This window comes from Bombina bombina, chromosome 6, assembly GCF_027579735.1.
Source record: "Bombina bombina isolate aBomBom1 chromosome 6, aBomBom1.pri, whole genome shotgun sequence".
NCBI lineage: Eukaryota > Metazoa > Chordata > Amphibia > Anura > Bombinatoridae > Bombina > Bombina bombina.
The window spans coordinates 887,572,555-887,584,305 of record NC_069504.1 but is presented as its reverse complement, the minus strand read 5'-3'; the positions used below and the strand labels follow the sequence as shown (position 1 = coordinate 887,584,305).

At 39.3% G+C, this 11,751-nt stretch overlaps 1 long non-coding RNA gene across 1 annotated transcript; it reads left to right on the top strand.

The window, feature by feature from the left end:
• The first annotated feature begins 4,841 nt into the window (after nucleotides 1-4,841).
• On the top strand, nucleotides 4,842-11,089 carry LOC128662359 (uncharacterized). Its single transcript, XR_008402764.1, has 3 exons — nucleotides 4,842-4,856; nucleotides 10,732-10,925; nucleotides 11,061-11,089. It is a non-coding gene; the product is annotated as an uncharacterized LOC128662359 (long non-coding RNA).
• Nucleotides 11,090-11,751: the final 662 nt, after the last annotated feature.

Sequence of the window (11,751 nt, the reverse complement as noted above, 5' to 3'; positions counted from 1 at the left end):
AGTTACATTGTAGCTAGTTTAGGATTTATTTTTATTTTACAGGCAAGTTTGTATTTATTTTAACTATGTAGAATAGTTATTAAATAGTTATTAACTATTTAATAACTACCTATTTAAAATAAAGACAAATTTACCTGTAAAATAAAACCTAACCTAAGTTACACTAACACCTAACACTACACTATAATTAAGTAAATTAACTAAATTAAATACAATTACCTACATTAAATTAAATTAGCTAAAGTACAAAAAACAAACAAACACTAAATTACAGAAAATAATAAACAAATGACAGAAATTTAAACTAATTACACCTAATCTAATAGCCCTATTAAAATAAAAAAAGCCTAAACTACCAATAGCCCTTAAAAGAGCCTTTTGCGGGTCATTTCCCCAAAGTAATCAGCTCTTTTACCTGTAAAAAAAATTACAAACAATACCCCCAACAGTAAAACCCCTCACCCACACAACCAACCCCCCAAATAAAATACTAGCTAAAAAAACTAAGCTCCCCATTGCCCTGAAAAGGGAATTTGAATGGGCATTGCTCTTAAAAGGGCAGTTAGCTCTTTTGCCGCCCAAACCCTAACCTAAAAAATAAACCCACCCAATACACCCTTAAAAAAACCTAACACTAACACCCTGAAGATCGACTTACCAGGAGACGTCTTAATCCAAGCCGGGCGACGTGGTCCTCCAGATGGGCAGAAGTCTTCATCCAAGCCGGGCAGAAGAGGTCCTTCAGACAGGCAGAAGTCTTCATCCATCCGGCGCGGATTGCATCAGCCAATAGGATTTTTTCTACCTTAATTCCGATTGGCTGATAGAATTCTATCAGCCAATCGGAATCTAAGGGATGCCATCTTGGATGACGTCACTTAAAGGTACCTTCATTCTGTTTTAGTCGTCAGATGAAGAGGATGCTCCGCGTCGGATGTCTTGAAGATGGACCAGCTCAGCGCCGGATGGATGAAGATAGAAGATGCCGTCTGGATGAAGACTTCTGCCCGTCTGGAGGACCACTTCTGCCCGACTTGGATGAAGACTTCTGCCCGTCTGGAGGACCACTTCGCCCGGCTTGGATGAAGACATCTCCCGGTAAGTCGATCTTCAAGGGGTTAGTGTTAAGTTTTTTTTAAGGGTGTATTGGGTGGGTTTATTTTTTAGGTTAGGACTTTGGGCCGCAAAAGAGCTAACTGCAATGCCCATCCAAATGCCCTTTTCAGGGCAATGGGGAGCTTAGGTTTTTTTAGCTAGTATTTTATTTGGGGGGTTGGTGTGTGGGTGGTCAGTTTTACTACTGGGGGGGTTGTTTGTATTTTTTTTTACTGGTAAAAGAGCTGATTACTTTGGGGCAAAGCCCCGCAAAAGTCCCTTTTAAGGGTTATTGGTAGTTTAGTTTAGGCTAGGGTTTTTTTTTTATTTTGGGGGGGCTTTTTTATTTTAATAGGGCTATTAGATTAGGTGTAATTAGTTTAAATTTCTGTAATTTGTTTATTATTTTCTGTAATTTAGTGGGTTTTTTTTTGTACTTTAGCTAATTTAATTTAATGTAGGTAATTGTATTTAATTTATTTAATTATAGTGTAGTGTGAGGTGTTAGTGTAACTTAGGTTAGGTTTTATTTTACAAGTAAATTTGTCTTTATTTTAACTAGGTAGTTATTAAATAGTTAATAAATAGGAATAATTTAGTTAATGATAGTAATATTTATTTCGATTTATTTAAATTATATTTAAGTTAGGGGGTGTTAGGTTTAGGGTTAGACTTAGTTTTAGGGGTTAATAACTTTAATATAGTGGCAGCGATGTTGGGGGCGGCAGATTAGGGGTTAATAAGTGTAGGTAGGTGGCTGTGACATTGGGGGCAGCAGATTAGGGGTTAATAAATATAATGTAGGTGTCGGCGATGTTGGGGGCAGCAGATTAGGGGTTAATAAGTATAATGTAGGTGGCGGCGGTGTCCGGAGCGGCAGATTAGGGGTTAATAATATAATGTAGGTGTCGGCGATGTCGGGGCGGCAGATTAGGGGTAATAAGTGTAAGATTTGGGGTCTTTAGACTCGGGGTTCATGTTAGGGTGTTAGGTGTAAACATAAATTTTATTTCCCCATAGGACTCAATGGGGCTGCGTTAAGGAGTTTTACGCTGCTTTTTTGCAGGTTTTAGACTTTTTTTTTCAGCCGGATCTCCCCTTTGATTCCTATGGGGAAATCGTGCACAAGCATGTTACACCAGGTCACCGCTGACTTAAGCAGCGCTGGTATTGGAGTGCGGTAATGAGCAAAATTTTGCTCAACGCTCACTTCTTGTCTTTAAACGACGGGTTTCTGAAAACTCGTAATACCAGTGCTGTAGGTAAGTGAGCGGTGAGGGAAAACTGCTCGTTAGCACCGCACAGCCTCTAACGCAAAACTCGTAATCTGGGCCATGGTTTTTTAAAATAATGCAGGCATTTTGTAGTGCTGACAGTACACTGATTGCCACTCAAATTAAAAAGTATAAATAAATATTGTGATCAGTATAATTATATAACTTTGTTTATGGAGGCTTTTAACGCAATGTTATAAACTACATAAGGGGTTAAATGCTTGTAAAATAAATACTTTACCAAGGCTGTCCCTCCTTAGCACCTTCACATGAGAGCTGTCACAGCAGCATTGAGAGCACAGCACATTATTATTATTATTCTTTATTTATAAAGCGCCAACAGATTCCGCAGCGCTGTTCATAAGTAACAAAGATAAAAGGACAGTACAATATGAGACACCAGACAAAATTTAACAAACAAATACAGGAGGAATTGGGAGCCCTGTTCCCGTGGGATCTTACAATCTAAATGGGTAGGAGGGTGAGAAACAGGAGGTGGGGACTGCAAAGGTGGGAATTATGTTAGTGTGAAGTTAGATGAGGGCAACTATTAGGCAAGTGGAATTCATTAGTTACTGATTTGGTTATAGGCTTCCCTGAACAAGAAGGTCTTTAGCGTTTAAAGGAGGAGAGGTTGGGGGAAAGTCTGACAGCACGAGGAAGTGCGTTCCAGAGGGTTGGTGCCGCACGAGAGAAGTCCTGTAGTCTAGCATGAGAGGAGGTGATGGTAGAAGAGGCAAGGAGTAGATCGTTGTTGGATCTTAGGGGACGGGCTGGAGTTAAGTATATTTCTTGATGAGTGAGGACAGGTATGTGTGCATTGGTAAGGGTTTTGTAAGTCAGAGTGAGAATTTTGAATTTAATTCTGATGTAAATGGGGAGCCAGTGAAGGGACTCACAGAGGGGTGCGGCAGATACAGAGCGTCGGGAGAGGTGGATTAGCCTAGCAGAGGCATTTAGGATGGATTGAAGGGGGGAGAGGCGGGAGAGAGGAAGGCCAGTTAGTAGGTTGTTACAGTAGTCAAGCCGGGAAATTACTAGGGAATGGATTAGCTGTTTAGTAGTTTCAGCACTCAGAAAAGGACGAATTTTGGAGATATTGCGTAGGTGGTTGCGACAGGATGAAGAGAGCGATTGGATGTGGGGTATGAAGGACAGATTGGAGTCGAGTGTAACTCCAAGGCAGCGGACTTGGGGTGATGGGGAGATAGTGGTGTCACCAACAGTGATAGAAAAGTTAGAAACTGGAGTAGAATTAGTTGGGAGTCTTGGACATGTCAGTAATGCACTGCTAATCTGCCTAGTGAAGGGAGGAAGTGAAAGGCTAACAACTCTGCTCTCTTAAAGGGACATTATACGCTCATTTTTTCTTTGCATACATTTTTTGTAGATAATCTATTCATATAGGCCATAAAGGTTTTTTTTTTTTTTAAATGTATAGTTTTGCTTATTTTTAAATAACATTGCTCTGATTTTAAGACTCCTAACCAAGCCCCAACGTTTTATGAGAATACCGTCAGCTACCTTCTCCAGCTTGCTCCTGTTTGTGTAAAGGGTCTTTTCATATGCAAACGAAGGGGGAGGGGAGGAGTGTCTTATTTCCCACTTGCAGTGGGCTTTCCAGCTACCTTTTTAACAGAGCTAAACTGAGAGCTTCTAAGTAAGTTTTTAAACAGTTTTATACTGGATTATTTTATATCAGTATCTGTGCATTGTATTCTTTATAGTAGTGTTTATTACATGCAGTTATATGAAAATGAGTGTATACTGTCCCTTTAAAGCTACGGCTGTGGTTTACTGCTCGCAGAAGTTTGGTAAAAAGCACAGCCAGGCAGCCAGCAGTCAAAATAGAGCAAGGATTATTGCTACCCTGCATTGTACGCTCCAGCAGCCCTCTACATAGGAACTGTATAAGTGGAACCTAGCACCTCCCAAACAGGACATGCAGTGCAGAGTGGAGAGTGGCACTAAAACAATTACCTCTCCTGGTGCTGATGCTGCAGACATTGCGCTCAAAACAAAAATAGCTGTGTACAATTTTAAATGGAAAGGCAGTTGCATCACTATATGTCTGCCGCTCAGATTTCCCTCTTCTATTAATTCCCACCTACAGCACAGATTTTCAGTGCTTCTCTTACACTATTACTGTCATGCCCTCCCCAAGAGGCAGTGATGAGAGTTCCCTCACTTGGAGCTTTTTCCTGATTGGCTTAATGATAAAATGTGACTTTTGACTTGACAGAGAGTGGGTGAGTGCTCCATACAGCACCTTTTAATTTGTTCAGATGTTGTGTTAATCAAGAGAGACTGAGCTGGTGGCTGCCTCTATCCATGTATTTGCAGCTAACGTCAGAAAATGTTTTTATTTTTTATTTTACTTTAACATTATTTTCTTTTTTCTTTCCAAGACAGATGAGGCTCTGCCTCCCTGACTGCACACGCCCCACTATGAAAGTATTCCAGGGTGCATGAGTTCTTCAAGCCTTGGTTAGTGGTAAAAAGTGTGTGGCGAATCTATCTCTGGCGCCCCGGTTTTCCCACCCCTCAAAACAGCCCTGTCATATTAGCACTTTGTATTTTGAAGCAGTATGAGCTAAGTTGTCCATCATTAGCCTCTTTTCAACCTTTAAAATTCCTGCAAACCTGGCACATAGAACTGCATGTGATACACATGAGGATACTGCATATACTTCAGGACAAATATGATCACACCCAGCCACAGTACACACTCAAGGCAGGGTCACATACTTTGCGGCATGAATTTATAATGGTAGTTGCACAATACATCACCTATTAAGCAATACGATTTGCATAGTGAATTGAAAACTGTAATTTTGTTACCATTATTTAACGGCATCATTTTGCAGTTTAGCAAGTCACCGCTTAAGATCTCTTTTCAAATTTTTATATAATATTAGCTTTGTGGCTTTGCTATGTGTTTAATGCCTACAAAAGAGCACTCAGGTCCCAAGTGCAAAATGACGTCAGCTGTTGTGCAACTACTGCTGCTGATTGGGTCTGAGGCCATGTCCACTTTAGACCAGCAGTACTTTGTGCCTCTCATGTGGTTCTTTAGCTTTGTGATTAATCCCTTTACAAATAATACACTCAAGCAGTTACATTGGATAATTGAGAACATGTCAAATGGGGAGCAAATACCATGTATTTACATTGCTTTGCAGTTGTTATCAGTTAAAGCAAATTAGGGACATACAGTATATGTAGCAGGGTCAGCCTTGAGAAGTCAGCAGGGTGCAGTTTATGTTCTGGATTTTAGAAATTGCTCAAATTTCAGAGCTAAATTACATGAACATGGGGTAAAATAAATAATGGAAATGTTTTGCAAAGTTGTTTCATTATGCACAACTAAACATTTTATATACAAATCTCAAGGTGTTTACTGTCCCTTTAAAGGGGAGAAAATATACATTACAATGTCCCTTTAGCTCCCATATGACCATTATCCCACATACTGAAGGAGTTTGACCCTCATATTGTCAGAAAGATCTAAACTTCCATACCATCAGTAACATACCACGATCAGGCATTAAAACCACTATATTGCTAAAAAAAACTCTTATAATTCAGTGATTTAACATTCTAGTTGCCTCAGGGGCATATTGTGGCCTAGGCAAACAAGGCACCTGTCTACGGCAGCAGATTAGAGGGTGCAGCACATTTTTGTGGCTCTATTTATACAGGTATATAATGGTAGATTTTGCCCAAGGAGCTTACATTCTAGGGGGTATAATAAGAAACTGTCCATGGAGCTTACAGGTTATTCAGGTAGATATTGCCTTTGGTTCTGTTGGCTTTCAGTACTCAAGAAATGTGGTTATATATAGGGCTCCAATTTCCACTAGCCCACTAGCCGTTGGCGAGTGGAAATTTAACAGTGGTGAATGAAAGTTAGTGAATGTTGATTCTGAAGTCTGGTGGCATGTTGTAATGTACATTCCTATTGCAGCACTGACAAACACACATTTTGGGCTGTGTGCTTCAACTATTATCTAAAGGGATATTATATACATGAAAATGCAAGGATATGTTATTCCTCTAGGACTGTAGGGACCCCATTAGTGTTACTTCTGAGAGGGTAAACAGGACACAGAGAGAGAGAGACTGTAGAGCGAAAGTGGAGAAAAAGGTAGAGTTAAGAGAGAATGGATAAAAAAAGAGTGAAGAGATATGAGAGAGGGGAAAGAGAGTGTAAAGAGAAGATATGGCCTGGGAGAGAGTACAAAAATAGATTGAAGAGAGGAGGGAGTTGAGAAAGATAGTAAAGAGTGAAAAGGGAGAGATGATAATTATTAAAAAATAATTCTCCAGGTCTGTTATGGACTTCCATGACGGCATTCTCTTAGTTCAACAACTTTCTTTTTATATCCAGCTGTTGTCTTCCCTAGAACATCTAATTGATGTTTCTAACTGATATGAACTCATTTTTCTTAATTTATTACTGTATGTAGCATTATTTAATTTATTATAGTATAAAATAAAAACCGTATTACAAAATGTTTCACAATGGCTAAACATATGCAAAGAGGGGGTGAAGTAGTGGGTGTGGTGTGAGTGGGATTAGAAGTGGCGAGTAACATTTTGTCCTGGCTAGTAAATAGATAGATGTGTGTATGTGTGCCTGACAGTGTGTATTTGCATAACTCTGTGTGTGTGTGTGTCTGTGACTATGTATGTGTGCCTGTGTATGTGTGCCTGACAGTGTGTATTTGCATAACTGTGTGTGTGTCTGTGACTATGTGTGTGTGCCTGTGTATGTGTGCCTGACAGTGTGTATTTGCATAACTCTGTGTGTGTATGCCTGTGTATGTGTGCCTGACAGTGTGTATTTGCATAACTCTGTGTGTGTGTGTGTCTCTGACTATGTATGTGTGCCTGACAGTGTGTATTTGCATAACTGTGTGTGTGTCTGTGACTATGTGTGTGTGCCTGTGTATGTGTGCCTGACAGTGTGTATTTGCATAACTCTGTGTGTGTGTGTCTGTGACTATGTGTGTGTGCCTGACAGTGTGTATGTGCATAACTCTGTGTATGTGTGTCTGTGACTATGTGTGTGTGCCTGGCAGTGTGTATTTGCATAACTCTGTGTGTGTGTGTCTGTGACTATGTGTGTGTGCCTGTGTATGTGTGCCTGACAGTGTGTATTTGCATAACTGTGTGTGTGTCTGTGACTATGTGTGTGTGCCTGTGTATGTGTGCCTGACAGTGTGTATTTGCATAACTCTGTGTGTGTATGCCTGTGTATGTGTGCCTGACAGTGTGTATTTGCATAACTCTGTGTGTGTGTGTGTCTGTGACTATGTGTGTGTGCCTGTGTATGTGTGCCTGACAGTGTGTATTTGCATAACTGTGTGTGTGTCTGTGACTATGTGTGTGTGCCTGTGTATGTGTGCCTGACAGTGTGTATTTGCATAACTCTGTGTGTGTGTGTGTCTGTGACTATGTGTGTGTGCCTGACAGTGTGTATGTGCATAACTCTGTGTATGTGTGTCTGTGACTATGTGTGTGTGCCTGACATTGTGTATGTGCATAACTCTGTGTATGTGTGTCTGTGACTATGTGTGTGTGCCTGGCAGTGTGTATTTGCATAACTATGTGTGTGTGTGTCTGTGACTATGTGTGTGTGCCTGTGTATGTGTGCCTGACAGTGTGTATGTGCATAACTCTGTGTGTGTGTCTGTGACTATGTGTGTGTGCCTGTGTATGTGTGTATGCAATAGAAATGTGCATTTGGATCCTTTGTGAGGATCCTTTTGCAGAAGTAAGCAGCGCCTCGTGCCCTTAGAATATTTTAAAAATCCGGATTGATCCTTGTAAAATATCCTCACTCTAAAGATCTGGATTTGCACAGGTCTTATTTTGGGAATCTTTTACAGGAATCAATCTGGCTAAGAAGACATCCTCATGAAGGATCTGAATGTATATCCCTAGTATGCAAGTGTTTTGCAAGCCCTGGTGAACATTTACTTTAGAAATGCCATGAAAAAAAATCACGTTACTCCCTGAGTGAAAAATCTTAAAGCCAAAAAATTTTGAGAGCCTAAGGCAACACAAAACCTAAATACGCCAGCAACCCACAGAGATCTATATGACATACATTGCATCAGAGCAACTCACACAGTGCCAGTAAAAAAGACAAAACAGGGATGTGCATGTTAGTAATACAGTGTGGATTTAACCCCATAACCTACACAGTGCAGGGGTTTAACTCATCAAATTGCCAGTTAGTCTTATAGTGAATTAATTTAAATTTATAATAATCAATACCAAATGTCTTTATATGCTAATGACGTTCCTTTTTTGATTGGGAAACAAATAAACATATTTTAAATATTCTATCTATCATTAAGAGTTGTTGGTTCTCACTCAGGGAATAACATAAATGACAACACATCAGAAATGTTATGGTTAGAAAATGGAAAAGATGTAAGAAACGTATCCCATTCGTGTACTTATTACATTTTATAGAGGCTCCTATCAGCTTCCAAACCTCCCCACCAAATAATAGATCCACCCAGCAAAACCACCAAATCCCTTCTAAACTCAATATAAAAATATGGATACAGTTTTTGCTGAAAATTTGGAAGGGTCACTGTTTAATTAAAAGACCAGTAAATACGGTAGATTTTCATAATCAACAAATGAATGATAACAAGACAATGCAATATAATTTAGTCTGAACTTCAAATGAGTATTAGATTTTTAAATTGTATATTTATATTGTAAATATAAAAGACTGTGCACATTTTGTTAATGTAAGTAAATTAAATAAAAAGTTGTTTAAAATTGCATGCTCTATCTGAATCTTGTAAGTTTAATTTTGACTTGAGTGTCCCTTTAAAGCTTTCAAATGATTGCCTTTATGGCAGAAAATCTCAGAGCACCCCAGATAAACATCTCCATTATTCAAAACCATAACCACACAAAAAAATTCACCAGCATTAGACATGGGTCTCAAACTAGGGTCTCACATCTCAGTGCATGACCACAAGACCCCTTTGACATGGCAACAAGGGGGGAAGGGAGAACCCAGCCCAGTACCTTGACCACTGGACCACAACTCCAGGATGTGATATGCCGCAGTACCCTGCCACCCCCTCAATGCCACACCCAGGTGCCAGACCCAATTTCACTGCACACTACGGGGCTGATTTATCAATGTGCGGGCGGACATGATCAGATGGTGCGGAACATGTCCACCCCACATTGATAAATGCCGACAGCATACGCTGGCGGCATTTATCATTGCACAAGCATTTCTAGTGAAATTTCAAAATGATGTCTATTTCCACTCCTCCTGCATCAGCCAATCACAAATGCATATACGTATATTCAGTGAATTCTTGCACATGCTCATTAGGAGCTGGTGACTCAAAAAGTGTAAATATAAAAAGACTGTGCACATTTTGTTAATGGAAGTAAATTGAAAAGTTGTTTAAAATTGCCTGCTCTATCTGATTCATAAAAGTTTAATTTTGACTTGAGTGTCCCTTTAATGCCCTCTGTTAGTACAGGCCAAATGAATCACCAACTAACTTCCGGCTGCAACAGTATCAATTTCCCCATAAGGGGGAGCATGGGCAGTCTTAAAACGGTTTGAACAAATAGCCAACATTGTTCCCCTATCCGTGCAATTGTCACACTTTTCTCTGCTGTGACCTCTCCAGATTCTTTCGTTTAACCATTTTAATGACTCTAGGGTGGACAGGAGAAAAAAAAGCAAAAGGTTACTATGATGCACTTCCAGTGTTCTTTCCCTTAAAGGGACATGATACCCCAAAAATCTATTCCATGATACAGACAGAGCATACAACTTTAAAAAAATTCTAATTTACCTCTGTTATAAGATTTGCTTTGGTTTTGTCTTATTCTTTGTTGAAGAGATATCTAAACAGGAGCAAGCTTGAATCTGTAGACATCGGTATACATCTAAAACTAATCATCTAAACAATGATATTAAGAAATAAGCAAAATTATATATTTTTACAAAAACACTCCCAAATGGTCTATATAAATGGATCAAACAACATGTATAGTCAAACAACAGCTATGAATAAGACGTAAGCCAAAACGCGTAAGATGTGTTATCTCTAAACATCTTGGTTCCTTTTATCCCAATAAAACAGTGAAGGGAGTGCCAACCTATTTCTTATTTCATATATAAATGGATCCTCTACAAAACATTTATGCAAAGAAAAATCTAGTGTATGACGTCCCTTAAAGATATATGCATGCACACTTTTATGCATATATAAACACAAATAGCAGATGTTCTCAGAGGCTCAATAGGAAAGCATCATTTTTTCAACTTCATCCTTGTCTTTTGTTTTCTTCTCTCTACCAGGATGCCACACTACAGACTGTTTTGTGTTCTTCTGTTCCTGATGCCCTCCTGTTCTGGGTGTGTGTTCTGCAGAGGTCTTGGTTTCAATTTAGAGAAGAGATTTGAAATGCTGTGTGAGAATTATACCCAAAAAATGAACGTTCAGAACTGTAGCCGTCACCAAGGACCTTTCCAATTTGACCCTTATGGGCTTGGTCAGTAGGTTTTCCATCCTCAACAACATTCCAGTTTCCCACCTCATATGTTATCCATAAAGTATTCAGTACCCCCTAGAATTGTCACTGCTTCTTGCCTGATTCAAGTTAACTTTTTTCCCTTTTTTGTTCCAGAAGAGAACTCACTTCTTTTCATCACAGAGAAGACCCACAGAGTTTTTAGGATGTTTGGTAATAGTTAGGATTCATTTTGTGTTATCTGAGTGTAAAGGTCTATGAGTTTTCTATGTGGACTCTAATGTTGTGTTATTGCTGGATGAGATTTAATGAGATGACGTATACTGCTGTAAAGAGGGTGACACCCTACAATATACTAGTCAGGTTACAATTTGACTGCAGTATTTAATCAGCCCATATGCATTTCTGGCAATAAAATCACTCACTCACATACTCTCTTTCTCCTACAGAGATAACTAATGATGTCACTGGTATAGCTAAATACTGGAACTGGCTGCATGAAGTGAAACTCATAGAATATACAAGGGGAGGTATGGCAAGAAGTGAATGGGCACTGGGGCACCAAAATACATATATTTTTCCTCTCCTGTTATCTATATGTATCTTATGTAGGCCTAGATTACAAGTGGAGCGCAAAATTGTGCTTACTCGAGTGCGATATTTGCGCTCCACTCATGCAAATGTACGCTGGTATTCCAAGTTCAGCACAATGTGAATGAGATCTTGCATTGAGGAACACTCAATGCAGTAAAATTGCATGATTAACAAGTGTATCATAAAAAGACAATGCTTTAACACCTACTCTGAATTTCACAAAAGCAGTAGACTTTTTTTTCTCCTATTTTCT